This window comes from Rhincodon typus, chromosome 22 (assembly GCF_021869965.1).
Source record: "Rhincodon typus isolate 14 chromosome 22, sRhiTyp1.1, whole genome shotgun sequence".
NCBI classification, from domain to species: domain Eukaryota; kingdom Metazoa; phylum Chordata; class Chondrichthyes; order Orectolobiformes; family Rhincodontidae; genus Rhincodon; species Rhincodon typus.
The window spans coordinates 46,324,886-46,343,060 of record NC_063353.1 but is presented as its reverse complement, the minus strand read 5'-3'; the positions used below and the strand labels follow the sequence as shown (position 1 = coordinate 46,343,060).

General features: G+C 42.2%; 1 protein-coding gene across 2 annotated transcripts in view; it reads right to left on the bottom strand.

Annotated features, from left to right (window-relative positions):
- prpf18 (PRP18 pre-mRNA processing factor 18 homolog (yeast)) overlaps positions 1-18,175 on the bottom strand; it is a 289,626-nt gene that overhangs the window by 237,265 nt on the left and 34,186 nt on the right. The gene's annotated exons all lie outside the window — the stretch shown is intronic.

Sequence of the window (18,175 nt, the reverse complement as noted above, 5' to 3'; positions counted from 1 at the left end):
CAGCAATGTGGTTGACTTTTAACTGCCCTCTGGGTAATAGATGCTGGGCCAGCCAGTGATACCCACATGCTGCAAATAAAGAAAACACAAATTGAATCTTTAGCTTAAGTGATAGTGTTTTTCTGTTTTAGACAGTTAATCTTCTGAACACTTGCTGAGAACCTTGTCTTCCAGCTATGACAAGGTGTGAAAGACACACCACCTAGTATGTTCTGGTGTTTACTGACACACCAGAAAGTATAGGAAGAGTGCCTGCTATTTTCTGATATGTTCTGATTGGTAGTTGGCATTGATTTTATTTGTTGATGGAATGTGGGCATCACAGGCCAGGCCAGCATTTAATGTCCAACATTCGTTGCCCTTGAGAAGCTGGTGGTGATTCGCTGTCTTGAACCACTGCGGGTCCATGTGATGTAGATTGATCCACAATGCAATTAGGAAGCGAATTCCAGGATTTTGACCCACTGACAGTGAAGGAATGGCGATACATTTCCAAGTTAGAATGGCAAATAACTTGGAGGGGAACTTGCAGTTCACAAGAGGAAGAGATTGTTTTCAAGTGAACTTGTTGTGACTAACCAAGGGTAGGGGTGGTGAATAAAGAAGGGGTGGCTGGTTTGTCTCTCCTTACCCGGGCACTCAACAGTTTTGGGTATTCAATCTGGAACGATAACCATTTGGGAAACCTCATTGGGAAGGGGTCTGTAACACACTCACCTGTGTGCTAGAAGACCTACACTGACCTACCCATTTGGCAATATCTCAATTTTAAACTGCTCATCGTTTAAAACCAGGCCATGATCTCCACACTCCCTATCTCTGTACCCTCCTTCTGTCTTACAGCTCTGGGATCCTCCAATTCCAGCCTCTTGCATATGCACAATTTCCTTCACTCTCCACTACTCGGCTCAGCAGCTAACTCCCTAAGAACTATATTTTACTCCCTAAACCTCTGCACCTCTTCCTTTAAAAGCTTGTTTTATTTGTTCGTGGGATGTGGGCATAGGTAGCCAGGTCAACATTTATTGCCCAACCCAAATGCCCAGAGTCATCTGTCGCATTGCTATGGGCCTGGATTCACATGTAGGTCAGACCAGGTAAGGATGGCAGATTTCTCTTCCTAAGAGAACATTAGTGAACAAGATGTGTTTTTGGAATAATGACAATGATTACATGGTCACCTTTTGGCCAATTTCTGATTTTGTACATTAATGAATTTAAATTTCACAATCTGCCATGATATGATTCAAGCCTATATTCCTAGAACGTTAGTCTGGGGTTCTGCATTGCAAGTTTGTAACATATTTTCTGTGCATCTGAAGTTTGTAATTATTTCTGTAGCCATGGTGATTTATTTCAAAATAGTTTCTGAGGGCTCCTTGGGCAACCTAATAGCTCTGTTTATTTTAGGAATTTATGATAATAGTACCTCAGGGTTTCTGTTAGAAGTGTCTGGACTGACAGATTTTCTTAACCTTAAGGGAAAACATCAATAACAGAGTGAGAGACTTTTGTTTGAGTTTCACTTTGTCTTGGGTAATTCTGTGAAGCTTTGGCATGGATATACAGGTATAGAACTGTTTAAACTCAGGTGTATGATAGCTCCAGGAATAAGCTAACAGTGGTTCCACTCTAGGAGTTAAAGGCACAGTATCCTTGAATTAGTGAAGTGTTAGAGAGAAGGATTCTGGTCTGAATATTGTCCAAAAGTTGCCTTTGAGAACTGAACAAGGATTTTTTTTTGGAGAACTTGTAAAAGTGCATCTTTGGATTAATGTGATTATAGCTGTGCATTTAAAATTCTTTGAATTTGTACCATAATTAAATTGATCAGTTTATTCTATTTTATCTTCATTTCTTTTGCCTAGTAAACTTTCATATTATTGTTATTTGTATTGTTTTATTGTGCTTTCGTCTCAGTGAGAAACTATTTCATTAAATTCAAAACAAAACAAAATAACATCTATCAAGCCAGATTCCAGATTGGGGTCTGACTTGTCCAGTAATAATATGAGCTGGGATCATAACATTGTCCAGTGATATTATCACCACCTCCCCACTTAAATTCTTATTCAAAGCTATGATTTTAACTGAGTTGTCCCCTATCTCCTTATGTGATCTACACTCTAAATTTGGTTGATAACACTGCTCTGAAGCATCTTGAGATGTTTAACTCCAGTAAGGTGTTACATAAATAAAAACCTTTGTGTCAAGGTTCTTCAAGCCTATTGAAACAATTAGGGTTAAATTCATAAGATATTTATTCGTGTTAATTAGCTGATTTGCAACTTCATACACACAAGGTTAACTGAAACTCAGCTTCATATTCTCTTCAGGATTTTAGTCCAACTCTTTCAGTCTGGGACTGTCACTAACTCCTACTCCAAGGTAATCTAATTTTCGACATTCCACAGCTCAATCTACTAACAGATAGTGATATCCTGATACCAAAGCAGCTCATCATTGAGACAAAAACATAGTTACAATATATTGGGAGCCAGTGTTTCTTTTTGTGATTGGCCCATGTTATAAAATGGTTGAAGAGCTGTGTCCTGTCAGTAACCCCAACACCTCCATCCCCTTGGTAAAGGAAGTGAACCATCCAGGCCTAAAAATCTAATACAAGAACATTATTGGAGCACTTTGGAAACAGGTTGCCATGCCATTGCCTCACCTGTGGGATGCTGTGTAGATCAGGAAGTGATGGTGAAGTGGAAGCTAAAAACATGATGCTGGCTGAAGAGAGAATAAAGTATCAATGAAATGTAAAGACGATTAATTTATTATTTTTGTTTCTGTGTTTTTCATTTTAACTGAAATGGGAAAAAGACTGTTTTATAAACCAGGCATTATGGAAAGGTTTGCTGTACTTTTTAAATACAGGTTTACACAGCTGCTTGCTCAAGCAGTGGGGAATATCTAGTTGTAGATGACCAGGGGGGATCAATCCAGTAACAAGGAGCTGATTGGAGTGGGGGACAGTGACCAGCTATTGATGACAAAGGATTGCTGCTTAACAACAACTGTGTGATTGGCTCCCAGGTATCTGAACACATTGAGGATATGAAAGACAAGGCAGAAGCTATCTAATAGGAAGGAGCTGTCCTCTGGCTGCAGAAACAACAAAAACCCTCAAACCTGAAAGAACCCAGTTTACTGCCCTCACCAGTTGCTGAAAGCTGTGGTGTTTTAACTGATAAGTCAGAGACTTTGTAAGTTGTGAACCAGTTGCCTTGTGCCTCCTGTAAACAGGTGATAGTACCTGGATGAGGAAAATCAATGAACCACAGGAGATGGCAAGACAAAAGGGTCATCGCAGCAAACCCTGTGGACAGGGAGCACTGAATGGCCTTCTCAGTCATTCCTTCTCCATTCTGCTTCCTGATGTCAATGACCAGCTCCTTCGTTTTGCTGATATTGATGGAGAGATTACACCATGCTGCTAAGCACTTTCCTGTATTCTGTCTTTTCGTTTTTTGAGATCTGACCTACAGGGGGCTGTCATCAGCAAGCTTGTAAATGGAGTTGGGACGGAATTTGGCCTCACAGTGTATAAGGAGTATAGTCGGGGGCTGAGTATGTAGCCTTGTGGGGCAGTAGAGTTGAGGATAATGGTAGAGGAGGTAATATTGCCTATTTTTACTGACTGTGGTCTGTGGGTCAGGAAGTCAAGGATCCAGTTACAGAAGGGGGAGCAGAGTCCTAGGTCTCAAAGTTTGGAGATGAGTTTCGTTGGAATTATGATGTTAAAGGCAAAGCTAAAGTCAATAAATAGGAGTTTGACATAGGTATCCTCGTTATCCAGATGTTCCAGGGATGAGTGTACGGCCAGGGAGATAACATCTGTGATGGTAGGCAAATTGTAGTAGATCAAGGCAATCTGAGAGGCTGGAGTTGATGTGAGCCGTTACTAACCTCTCGAAGTACTTCAGAGCGATGGAGGTCAGAGCCACTGGGTGGTAGTCATTAAGGCTCACTGCCTGATTTTCCTTTGGCCCTGGGATGAGCCCAATACCAAAGAGCATAGGATTAAGGTGAGAGGGGAAAGATTTAGAAGGGACCTGAGGGGCAACTTTTTCACACAAAAGGTATATGGAACGAACTGTCAGAGGACGTGGTAGAAGCAGGTACAATGGCAACATTTAAAAGGCATTTGGACAGGTACATGAATAGGAAAGGATTAAGGGGATATGGGCCAAATGCAGGCAATGGCACTAATTCAATGGCATTGGTCAGCATGGATGGGCTGGGCTGAAGTGTCTATTTCCATTCTGTATAACTCTATCTGTAACTGAAATCTATTTATTTGGAATAATTTGAAATTATTAAAGGACCGGTAAATTTTGCAAACTTTGATAAAATTTTTAACTTTTATGATGTCTCTGGGAATAGTGGGGCTTGATTTCCAACATGCCAATAAGGCATGGCCTAAAATGAACTTGTAAAAACTTACAATTTGATAATATTAATAGCAGCAAAAGTCTTGGTTCAATTGCAAGTTCCAGAAGTTTGGCTCATCATCCAGTGGCTGTTACAACATTGTAAAGAGTAACGCCTTTGGCTTGTTTTCAATTCAGGTTATTTGTTACATAACACAATAAACCAATGTCTGTAACAAGAAGGAAACTCACGGGAACTTTATCTTGACATTCCCAATCGTTACTGGAAAGAGTTTCCCCACCATTGTAATGGATTACTGAAGTGCTGTGTTTCCTTCTATTAAGGAATGCAGAGCATTTATAACACACTTTCTCTATGTCTGTGCTCAGCCTGTGTGTGCTCTGCCAGGAATTGCACAGAAACTGGAAACCTGACACTCTGCCTCTTGCAAATGCTCTGCCTTTTGTGCCTGAATTCTTGGATCGTCTCAAAACAGCTCAAAACTAAACGCATAACTTCTGCCACTTCTCAATTACAATTGCCAATCATAACTTGATTAAAAGCAAATCTTGTAACTCTCCCACCTTTTTCTGGTATTCTGTGTCAGCCGTTGCTCAGTGGTTGAAATTTTAGCTCTGAATCACAAGGTTCAAGATCAAGTCCCATCTCTCCTGTGATAAACTGAAGGTGTGCTGCAGTGTCAGAGATAGTAAGAACTGCAGATGCTGGAGTCAGAGATAACACAGTGTGGAACTGGAAGAACACAGCAGGCCAGGCAACATCAGAGGAGCAGGAAAATTAACATTTCAGGTCTGGACCCTTCTTGAAGACTCCCAACCTGAAATATTGACTTTCCTGCTCCTCTAATGCTGCCTGACCTGTTGTGTTCTTCCAGCTCCACACTGTGTTATCAATGTCAGAGAAGCTGTCTTTTGGAATTAGATGTTATGTCAAAGGCCCATTTTAACTTCTTAGGTGAATGTGAAAGACATTATTTCAGAGAAGAGCAATGAGTTATTTCTGGTAATAAACACAGAATGTTGGAGAAACTCAGCAGCTCTGGCAGCATCTGTGGAGAGAGAAGCAGTTAATGTTTCATGCCTGGGATGACTCTTCTTCAGATTCCAGCATTTTTTCCAGCATCTGCAGTATTTTCCTTTTATTTGAGTTGTCTGGTGTCCTAGCCAATATTTATTTCTCAATCAGCGTCACAAAAACATAGAATACCTGGTCATTATCCCATTGTTGTTTGGAGGAGCTTCAAATTGGCAGTTTCATTTTCTTCTTCATCTATGGGATGTGTGCATTGCTGGCTGGTGCAGCCTTTATTGCCCATCCCTAGTAGTCCCTTTGGGAGGGTAGTGGGGAGCTGCCTTCTTGAACCACTGCAGTCCATGTGCTGTGGTGTGACCCACAATGTCCCTTAGGGAGGGAATTCCAGGATTGTGACCCAGCGACACTGAAGCAATGGCCGATATATTTTCAAGTCAGGATGGTGAGTGGTTTGGAGGGGAACTTACAGGGGGTGGATATTCCCATGTATCTGCTGCACTTGTCCTTCTAGATGGAAGTGGTCGTGGGTTTGGAAGGTGCTGCCTGAGGATCTTTGGTGAATTTCTGCAGTGCATCTTGTAGATGGTACACACTGCTGCTACTGAGCGTCGGTGGTGGAGGGAGTGGACATTTATAGATGTAGTGCAAATCAAGCAGCTGCTTTGTCCTGGATAGTGTCAAACCTGAGTGTTGTTGGGGCTGCACCCATTCGGGGAAATGGGGAGTATTCCATCACACTCCTAACTTATGTCTTGTTGATGGTGGATAGGTTTTGAGGAGTCAAGAGGCGAGTTACTTATGGTAATATTCTTAGCCTCTGACCTGCTTTCATATCCACGGTATTTATGTGGTGAGTCCAGTTCTGTTTCTGTTCAGTGGTAACTCCTAGTGTGTTGGTCGTGGGGGATTCAGTGATGATAATGCTATTGAATGTCAAGGAAAGATGCTTAGATTCCCTTTTGTTGAAGATTGTCATTGTCTGGCATTTGTGTGGTGCAGAGTGTAATTGCTGCTTGTCAGTCCAAGCCTGGATATTGTGCAGATATTGATAAATTTGAACATGGACTACTTCAGTATCTGAGGAGTCACAAATGGTGCTGAACATTGTGCAATCATTGGCGATGTCCCCACTTCTGACCTTATTATGGAGGGAATGTCATTGATGAAGCAGCTGAGGATGGTTGGGCCTAGGACACTATCCTGATGAACTCCTGCAGAGATGTCCTGGAGCTCAGATGACTGACCTCCAATAACCATAACCATCTTCCTATGTACCAGGTTTGACTCCAACCAGCAGAGAGTTGATTGATTCCCATTGATTCCAGTTTTGCTAGGGATCCTTGATGCCACACTCAGCTGAATGCAGCTTTGATATCAAGGGTTGTCACTCTCACATCATTTCCTGAATTCAGCTCTTTTGTCCGTGTTTGAACCAAGGCTGTAATGAGGTCAGGAGCTGAGTGGCCCTGGCGGAACCCAAACTGGGCGTCACTGAGCAGGTTATTGCTGAGCAGGTGCTGCTTGATAGCAGTGTTGATGATACCTTATTAAACCCATTTTCCATGGTGATAGCATCACACAGCACAATGTAAAGAATACTCAATATGAAGGAAAGACATTGTCTCTACAAGGACTGTGCAGTGATCACTTTTAACAATAATGTCATGGACAGATTTATCTGCACCTGGTAGTTTGGTGAGGATGAGACTGAGTATGTTTCTCCTTCTTGTTACTTCCCTGACTACCCACTGTAGACCCGGCCAGAGATCATTTTGTACACTACAACAGTAACTACACTTCCGAAAGCAATTAATTGGCTGGGAAACACTTTGAGACCTCAGGTAGTGGTGAGAAGCACTATACAAATACAAACCTTTCCAAAGTTGATACTCCAATTTTGATTGACTCTGTGACTAACGTAGTAGGATATAATGCAGGAAAATATAACAATAATGATGCATTTGTTAAACTACAGCTGGAGTACTGTGAATAGTTCTGATCCCCTTATCTGAGTAGAGGTACGCTGGCATTGAAGGGAATTTTTTATAAGGAGTAGTTAAGTATGTTGGGCCTTTACTTTTGGGAGTTTAGAAGAATGAGAGGTGACCTCATTGAAGCAAAACAAGTTTCTTAGGCCACTTGGCAGGGTAGATGCTGAAAAGTTGTTTCCCCTTGTGTCTAGGACCAGAAGGCATCATTTCAGATTAAGGGACATTTAAGACAGAGATGAGGAGGAATTTCTTCTCTCAGAGGTAGTGAATCTGTGGAATTCTTTACCACAGAGAGTTGTTGAGGCTGGATCATTAAGTATATTCAGGGCTGAAAGAGGCAGGTTTTTTATTAGTAAAGTTATAGGGAAAAGGAAGAAAGGCAGACTCGATGGGCTGAATGGCCAACTTCTGCTCCTACAGTTTTGAGATTACCCTGAAGGATACTCCTTCTCAATCTTTCCCCTTGCCTGAGGTACGCTGACCCTCAGGTTAAACACCACCAGATGTCTCTCTCTGAAGAGATAAGAGCCCTGTGGTCCGATAGTATTGTGGTAACTTTACCTTTTACTTTACAGTAACTATGTTCACTTTTACAGTCTGGCACAACAATCATTCAACATACAATTGTAAGAGCCTGACAGTTTTGTCTAGTCACATAGATTTCTCATCTTTATTGTCAGTGGCGAAACAGCATGAGACAAAAAATAATTTTCATCCAGTGATTCAGAATTTTGCTGCAACAAAACTCGGTCTTTTTGTGACTTGTTCAATTTTGTAAGCTGCTCCTTTTTTGAAGAAATTAGTTCTAATAAAATTTCACTGAAAACAAAGCAAGTTCAAACTGATGAAATGTTATTGAACTGAAATGTCAATCGTTTCTGTCTCCACAGATGCTGCCTGATTTATTGAGGTATTTCCAGCATATTGTAGGCCAGGCAGCAGAGGAGCAGGAAAGCTGACATTTCTGAAGAAGGGTCCCAACCCGAAACGTCAACTTTCCTGTTCCTCTGATGTGTTCCTCCAGCTCCACACTGTGTTATCTCTGACACCAGCATCGGCAGTTCTAACTATCTCTCCAGCATATTGTGTTTTTTTTTTCAATTTTAAGGTAGATAATTAAATATGGCTGAACGTAAATATCAGTTTAAATCATTTGGAAGTGAAATCAGGTACCGCAAGTGGCCACTACTGGGGTCAAATTGGGAATTCCATTCGACTAGGATCACAGGAACAACAGTAGGTCCCTCAAGCCTCTTCCACCATTCAACAAGATCAGGGTTAGTCAGTGGCCTAACTCCATATATCTGCCTTTGGCCCATATCCCATAACACGTTTGCTTCAAAAAACACTTGCTCTCAGGTTTAAATCTGAGAAGCAAGATTATTTATTGCTACTTTCTGAATTGTTCCCCAATCATCACAGCAATGTTATACAAAGCTGCACATCAATAACAAGTTGCAAGAGCAGATCGGTTTTAATGCACACATTTCAATCACTTTGCACATATCAAGACCAGCATGGCCCCATAATATGTACAATGAAAAAAACTGAACCATCTGGCTGAATGTAGCACGTGTGTAGAACTGGTGCAAAATGAGGTGATCCCATAGCGTCCTCTAGTGGTTACTGAAAGACAGCTTATAAAACAACTCTTATTAATCTTTACAAGATACCCTGTAAATACTGGAATTATTCACATCTTTGACATTTTAGTTAGTTTTTGTTATGATCAGGTGAGTGGGGGAATTGACTCCCCTCGTTTAAACCCTCTCTCAGTTAGATGCATCAAACATGTTTTTCTTAAGCAGGTATATTATTTTAATTAAATGTAATTAACTCGTTTGCACCAAAAGGGCCAAATTTCAAGTTCTCTTGAGTGTAATAAATAATTTCTTGTTACTATCTACAATACAGAAGCAGTAATAAAAACATTCTATCAAAGAAACACACAAACACAGGTAATAAGTTTAAAATGAAGGAGGTGTCTGTGACAGACAGGAAGACTCAGTCTTCCTAGGTACTCAGTTTTTTTTAGTGTGTCTCTAGGGTCTTTGAGATGTTAGACTTTAAACCTGAGGCCAGTTGTTTCATTGTTGATTCATACACGCAGTAGGAAGTACATTTGTAGATCATACATTTTGAGTCAATGGTTGCTATGCGCAGTTGTTTTCTCAGATCATCCCCTGTCTCCATGCAAAAGCTTCACACTCAGCTGGCATCAGCTTCTTTTTCAGAAAAGTTCTGTGCATTCACTCGATTCTGCTTTCACAATATCTCATCCTGAGGCCCATAACAAGCTGTTAACTCACTTACTATTTAAGGTGTCCCTTAAGCTGATGTTTTCTACAGCCTAGTAGAGTGTCCTTTGTTTTTGACACAGCCACAACTCCTGCCATCTGGAGCTTTTCTCTAAGCCACTCAAGATGACTTTTCAGCCTAAACTGCTTGAAGATTGTATGTAACGGCACTTCTGCTTCCAAATCTGTGACCTCTACTAACTAGAAGGACACGGGCAGCAGATAACATGGGGACACTCCCCTCCACAAGATTGCCTCCAAGCTGCTAACTATCCTGACTTGGAAATATATTGCCATTTCTTCAGTGGCACTGGGACAAAATCCCAGGATTCCCTCACTAACATTGCAGGCACCCTTTACCTTGAAATGTGTGTATGAAATGAGGGCGATTCCTGCTCAATGAATAAGAGCCCTCGGGTGGAGACTTTTAATGCTAAGGTGCTGTTGCATTGCAGCTGGACACAGTTCTAGCCAATTAGGGATTTCTCTTTACTCTTCCTGCCTACCATAGGTGCATTGTTAATCAAAGTGTTTGGCCACATCCCTGGTCCTCAAGCCCATCAAAGTGGGAGCTGAACCCAGATTTTCTGTTCCAGAAATAGAGCTCCCACGAACTGCACCACATGTCCTCTCACCCCAAGAGGAAGTTTGCTCGATTACACTGAGGTCATTGTTAATTCCAGGTTGCTGTAATATTGTTGTCAGATTTTTTTAAAAATATCATTCATGGGATGTTGGCATCACAAGGTTTGCTAGACCAACATTTATTGCCCATCCCTAATCATCCACAGGCCAGTTAAGAGCCAACCACATTGCTGTGGGTCTGGAGTCACATGTAGACCAGACCAGGTAAGGATGGCATCTTCCTTCCCTAAAGGTCATTAGTGAACCAAATGGGTGTTCATGACATGGTCATCATGAGACATTTAATTCCAAATTTTAATTGAACTGAAAATCTACCATGGTAGCAATTTGAACACAGATCATTTGGGACATTCTGAAGAAGGGTCGTACTGGACTAAGATTAACTCTGAACCAAAGTTAATTCTGTTTCTCTCTCCACAGATGCTGCCAGATCAGTTGCGTTGCTCCAGTATTCTCTGTGTGGACAATACCTAGGTCTATGGACTAATAACCCAGCAACTATACCAGTCCCCATCATCTCACTTCCTCCAGAAGCCACCATTAGATTAGTGTCACAACAGCTCCAAACATAACTTGCACCCTTTATATGTCAGCTTGCTATGTCCACATGTCTGGTAAGGATCAGATAGTGGGACACAGGAAAAGGTGCAGTATAAAGTAACAGGTTCAGATATTTGCTGCAGGATTCTGCTGAGTTGTGTTACTTTGATGTTAGTCCTTCAGGTTCACTAAATCATCTCTCACCTTTGCACCTGGGCCTCTGGTTGTTGCAGAGCATAACCATCCTGTTTTTGTATACTGTCAAGGATGCTTTCTGAGAGGTAATATCTTGTAGCTTGAGTGAGGGAAACCCTGCCTTCAGTCAGTGCCTGTTCCAACATCTCAGGACTATCATTCATTGATCTGTAAGTCTTATGCCCATTGGTGATCAATGAGAATTTTTAAAGCAGCTTCCGAACAGATTGTTATATTTCCTTTATAAGTCATTATTGAAACTTTAAATGAAAGATCTGTGTATTGTAGTCTGCACTGGAAATCTCATGACCACATTTTTCACTATCTCTGTTTAATAATATAAAATATAAAAAAAAGTTAATTAACTAAAAATGTTCATTGATCATTTAAAATTCTCTATTTCACTCTCTTGTAACACTGAGCTATCTTGATTCATTATGAATTTTGTAATCCAAGCACATAATGCAACCTGGAAATCTAAGATCCAATATCTTCCACTTCTACTAAAAAGAAATCACATCCATTTCTGTCACCAGCCTCAGTTTGCAAAATCTTGTTTGTCACTGCAGTATGTGGAGTGGAGGCAGAGACGGGGTCCAACTATTTACAACAACACAGCAAGAGAAAAGGGCGAGATTCTGAGGAGAGAATATAGGACGTTAGGCAGGAATTTAAAAAGGAGCTCCTCGAGGGTAGTAATATCTGGATTATTCCCGGTGTCACAAGCTAGTGAGGGTACGAACTGGACGATGGAGCAGATGAATGTGTGGCTGTGGAGCTGGTGCAGGGGAGAAGGATTCACATTTTTGGATCATTGAAATCTTTTAGAAGTGATCTGAACAAGAAGGAGGCAATGCACCTCAATTGGAAGGGGACTAATATACTGGCGGGGAGATTTGCTTGTGCTGCTCGGGAGGATTTAAACTAGTAAGCGGGGGGGGGGGGGGGGGGGGTGGCGGTCCCAGGGAGATAGTGGGGAAAGAGAGCAGTCTAAGATTGATACAGTTGGGAAAAGGAGTAAGTCAAACAGTCACGGCAGACAAGAACAAAGCATTGAATGAGGTAGGACTGATAAATTAAACTGCATTTATTTCAATGCAAGAGGGCTGACAGGTAAGGCAGGTGAACTCAGGGCACAGCTGGGGACATAGGACTGGGATATCATAGCAATTACAGAGATGTGACTCAGGGCTAAACAGGATTGGCATCTTAATGTTCCAGGGTATTGATGCTTTAGGAAGGATAGAAAGGGGAGCAAAAGAGAAGGGGGAGTGGTGTTTTTGATTAAGGATAACTTACTGTTACACTTAGGGAGGATATTCCTGGGAATACACCCATGGAGGTTATTTGGGTGGAACTGAGAAATAAAAAAGGGATGAACACCTTATTGGGATTGTACTATAGACACCACGCCCCTCCCACAATAGTCAGGAGCAAATTGAGAAACAAATTTGTAAGGATGTCTCAGTCATCTGTAAGAATAATTGGGTGGTTATGGGAGGGGATTTTAACTTTCCAAACATAAACTGGGACTGCCATAGTGTTAAGGGATTAGATGGAGAGGAATATGTTAAGTGTGTACAAGAAAATTTTCAGATTTAGTATGTGGATGTACCCACTAGAGAAGGTACAAAACCTGACCTCCTCTTGGGAAATAAGGCAGGGCAGGTGACTGAGGTGTCAGTGGGGGAGCATTGTGGGGCCAGTGACCATAATTCTATTAGTTTTAAAATAGGTATGGGAAAGGATAGACCAGATCTAAAAATTAAAGTTATAGATTGCAGGAAGGCCAATTTTGACGCTTTTAGGCAAGAATTTTCATAAGTTGATTGGGGGCAGATGTTCATAGGTAAAGGGACAGCTGGAAAATGGGTAGCCTTCAAAAATGAGATAATGAGAGTCCAGGGACAGTATGTTCCTATAAGGGTGAAGGGCAAGGCTGGTAGATGTAGGAAATGCTGGATGGCTAGAGAAGTTGAGGCTTTGATCAAGAATAAGGAGGATGTGTTTGTCAGGTATTGACAGCAGAATCAAGTGAATCCCTAGAAGACTGTAATGGCAGTAGGAGTATACTTAAGAGGGAAATCAGGAGGGCAAAAAGGGGACATGAGATAGCTTTGGCAAATTGGGTTAATGAGAATCCAAAGAGATTCTGCAAATACATTAAGGACAAAAGAGTAACTGGGAAGAAAATAAGACCCTTTAAAGATCAGCACGGCTGCCCTCCTGTGGAATCACAGGAGATGGGGGAGACCCTTGACAAGTATTTTGTATCTGTTTACTGTGGAAAAGGATGTGGAAGATAGAGAACTTGGGGAAATAAATAGCAACCTCTTGAAAAATGTCCACATTACAGAGGAGGAGGTGTTGAACATCTTAAAGGTGGATAAATCCTTGGGACCTGGTCAGGTGTACCCTAACACTCTGTGGGAAGCGAGAGAAGAGCTTGCTGGGGTCCTTGCTGAGATATTTGTATTATCGATAGCCGCAAGTGAGGTGCTGAAAACTGGAGGTTGGCTAACATGATGCCACTATTTAAGAAAGGTAGTAAGGAAAAACCAGGGAACTATAGACAGGGGAGTCTGACATCAGTGGTGGGCAAGTTGTTGGAGGGGAATCCTGAGGGACAGGATTTAAATGTATTTGGAAAAGCAATGAATGATTAGGGATAGTCATCATGGCCTTGTGCGTGGGAAATAATGTCTAACTAACTTGGGTTTTTTGAAGAAGTAACAAAGAGGATTGATGACGACAGAACGGTGGATATGATCTATATGGATTTCAGTATGGCATTGGACAAAGTTCCTCATGGTAGACTTGTGAGCAAGGTTAGATCACACGGAATATGGGGAGAACCTGCCATTTGGATACAGAACTGCCTTGAAGGTAGAAGACAGAGGATGGTGGTGGAGGGTTGCTTTTCAGACTGGAGGCCTGTGACTAGCAGTGTGCCACAAGATTGGTGCTGGGCCCATTGCTTTTTGTATAAACGATTTGGATGTGAACATAGGAGATATGGTTAGTAAGTTTGCAGATGACGCTAACATTGGAGGTGTAGTGGACACCGAAGAAGGTTACCCCAGAGTTCAACGGGATCTTGATCAGATGGGCCAATGGGCTGACGAACAACAGGTGGAATTTAATTTAGATAAATGTGAGGTGCTACATTTTGAAGAGTGGAGAGTGTTGCTGAACAAAGACACCTTGGAGTGAAGCTTCATATTTCCTTGAAAGTGGAGTCCCAGGTAGATTGAATAGTGAAGAAGGCATTTGGTAAGTTTACCTTTATTGGTCAGTGCATTGAGTGTAGGAGTTGGGAGGTCATGTTGTGGTTGTACAGGACATTGCTTAGGCCACTATTGGAATACTGTGTGCAGTTCTAGTCTCCCTGCTATAGGAAGGATGCTGTGAAACTTGAAAGGGTTCAGACAAGATTTACAGTGATGTTGCCAGAATTAGAGGATTTGAGGTATAGGGAGAGGCCAAAATGTTGGGGCCATTTCCCCTGGAGCATCGGAGGCTAAGGGGTGAACTTATAGAGGTTTATAAAATCATGAGGGGCATGGATAGGGTAAATAGGCGACGTGTCTTCCCCAGGGTGGGGGGAGTCCAAAACGGGACAGCACAGGTTTAAGGTGAGAGGGGAAAGATTTAAAAGGGACCTAAGGGACAACTTTTTCACACAGAGGGTGGTGTGTGTAAGGGATGAGCTGTCAGAGGAAGTGGTGGAGGCTGGTACAATTACAACATTTTAAAGGTATCTGGATGGGTACATGAATAAGGAGGGACATGGGGTAAATGTTGTGGTTGGTTAGCTTGCCAAGCTGGTTCATTGTTCCACATTTCTCTCTCATATGTGTTGCTGATCATTACCTTCACCATCCTGCGGCCATTGTGTTCTGCTGTCCTATGAGCTTGTGGGTTGTTGATGGGTGGTTTGTATCTCACACTGGGTGGTAATTTCTGGTTCCTGAGGCATCCGTGTAGGAAGTAGAGTTGTTTGTGGGTAGCGCACTGTCACTTAGCGTAGTTCTCCCATTTTCATGCCAATTTGAGCGTACTTCGCCCATAGGTGTCTAAGGTTTTAGAGTAGATTTGTAGGTCGGGTTGTGGATGTTGTGATTGGCTTGCTGAGCTGGGTCGTTGTTCTGCAAGATGGCCACAGGATGGTGAAGGTAATGATCAGCGACGCGCGCTACCGGCTCCATGAAGAATCACGAGCCAGCTCGGTGAGCCAACCAACCACAACATCCACAACCCGAGCTACAAACCTCATGTGGGTCATATGATGGCAAATGGGATTAGATTTATTTAGGATGTCTGGTTGGCATGGATGAGTTGGACCAAAGGGTCTGTTTCCATGCTGTATATCTCTATGACTCTAATTGGTGCTGCAGCCCTTTAAATCACATCAGCAAGAATTCTCTCTTCCAAATTTACCAGCCCCAGCGGTCTGCTCATTGGACAGAAGGACCTTGCTGTGGGGTAAGTAAAAGTGGAAAAAGATGCAGAGGTAAATCAACACAAACAATGATGGGGTCAGTTGGCAGGATGGCTGGTTTGCAATGCAAAGTGATGCTAACAGGGTGGGTTCAATTCCTGCACCAGCTGGGATTACGATGAAGGACTCTCCTCCTCATCTGTGTGATACCCATCAGGGTAAACCACTGCCAGGTTGGCTCACTCTAAAGAGAGAACAGCCCTACAATCTGGTGGGGACTATGGTAACTTTACTATTCCTACTTTTGCATTCGATCCAACATCCCCTCAACAGACATGCCTCTGTCAACGCTGCAAATTTATATTCACAATGGTGAGATTATGCAGTTAATCACCAGCAAACCTTTTAGTAGCTTACAAGTACACACGTCTTTTTCTAAAGAAAAGGTTAGAGTTAATTTCACTTTTGGTTAAAGTTTTCTCCATCACTGTTGTTGCTAATGCAGCACCATTTCCACAAACAGAGGCTGTTTTCTGGTTCTATCAGGTCGTAGTATTTGAGGAATGAAGACACCGAGCCAAAAAACAGGAAATTGAAGAACAAGAATTGACTGAACAAAAATCACTGAGTTACAGGCAATTGCTGTTCTTTCACTTGTGAGAAGTTACTCAAAGATTTTTTTAATAACATTGATTCCTGTGTATGTGTGATTTTGGTGCTTTCAGTCAGCAAGCAATGAACAGACAAAAACTCAACAAGTTTCTTGCTCAGAATTTTGAATAACATGTGGGCGTGTGGAATGCGCTGCCGGCAGTGGTAGTGGAGTCAGATACTTTAGAGACTTTTAAGTGACTCTTGGATAGGCACATGGAGGATAGTAAAATGTAGGGCATGCAGGGTAGATTGATCTTAGTAGGATAATAGGTCGGCACAACATCGTGGGCCAAAGGGCCTGTACTGTGCTGTACTGTTCTGTGTTCTATGTAACACCTGAAATTGCACTGGAGAGCCTGTGTGCAGAGGGGAGGAGACGGCCTCGTGGTATTATCACTGGACTGTTAATCCAGAGACTGAGGTCATGTTTGTGGGACCTGAGTTAGAATACCGCCACAGTAGATGGCAAATCTGAATTCAATCATTTTATTTTTAAAGTATTAGGAGTCTAATGATGACCATGAAACCATCGCCAATTGTCGGAAGAACCCATCTGGTTCACTAATGTCCTTTAGGGAAGGAAACTACCATCCTTACCTGGTCTGGCCTACGTGTAACTCCAGACCCACAGCAATGTGGTTGACTCTTAACTGCCCTCTGGGCAATTAGGCATGGACAATAAATGCTGCCTAGCCAGTGAGGCCCTCATCCCATGAATGAATGATGAAAGATTATCATGGAACTGGAACACCACAAAGTGTGAGATATTGGTTTGAAGAACAGGACATTGCAAATTCCACTGAACAGTCACGCAGACAGGGCAAACATTATCCTAATCCCATAGCCCACTGCCCAGTTACAAACCAGGCACATAATGAAGCAGCTCCAAGAGAGTGGGCCTGGTTAGGTAAGAATGGCTTTATTCCTCCTTACTCTTTCAAACAGGCACCGTTTTAACGAAGACCTAGAAACAACATATTAAACAGGGACGTGTCCAATACTGTGAGCCATCACAATTCTCTGTATTGAGGGTATAATCAAAGCTTTCAAAAACAAATGAGCGATCAAAGGAGTAAGTGAGAGAGAAAGACAATGTGTGTGTGCGCACGCGTGTGCACACGTGTATGTGTGTGTGCACACGTGTGTATGTGTGTGTGCACACGTGTGTATGTGTGCGCGTGTGTGTGTGTGTATGTATATGTGTGTGACAGTGTGTGCGTGGTGTGCCCTCGGGAAGCAGGGAGCGATCCTGTATTCAATTCTGCAACCAAGGTCTCTGAAGAGTTAAACATTTCCACTGGACACTCAGGCTGGATTCACACAGCTCCTGAAACACATCATATGGACATACCGCCACATGCTAAAGGATAAAAATAGATGGGACCAATTAACCAGTGATGTTTAGATGGTAGTTAATCGTGTATTGAGTTGGTTGTATTGCTAATATTATGGTGAGATTGTGTAACTGAGTACTGATGCAACCCTGTGTCTCTCTGCCACAACAACGAGTCACTGAGCATTGCTGATAAACTGGCTGTTGGGAATAAAAGACCAAATAAATCACTCAACACCCAGCATCAGAGCGTTTTTTGAAGTTACACCATTGGGACAAAACCTCTGGGGGTTCAGAAGCTTCTTCACTGGACAAAGGAAAGACACAAACTTTATACATTTGTGTTCAGCCTGACTATTACAAACCAATCGTATTACTAATCGATCACATACACATCCAATCAGGTTAAGCGAGTGACTGCATGGTCCACCATGGGCACCCTTATTGACAACCCTCTGTCCTCCACAATTTCATGACATTTCCCAGACACCCTTATCTCTATCCTTGGGGCATTCACAATGCATTGTATTCAACTACATCAATGCTGCTAACTGCTGCACCTGTAATTCCAAACTCCCTGCTTGCAGTGGGTGTGTGTGTGTGTGTGTATATATGTGTGTGTGTGTATATATGTGTGTGTGTGTAT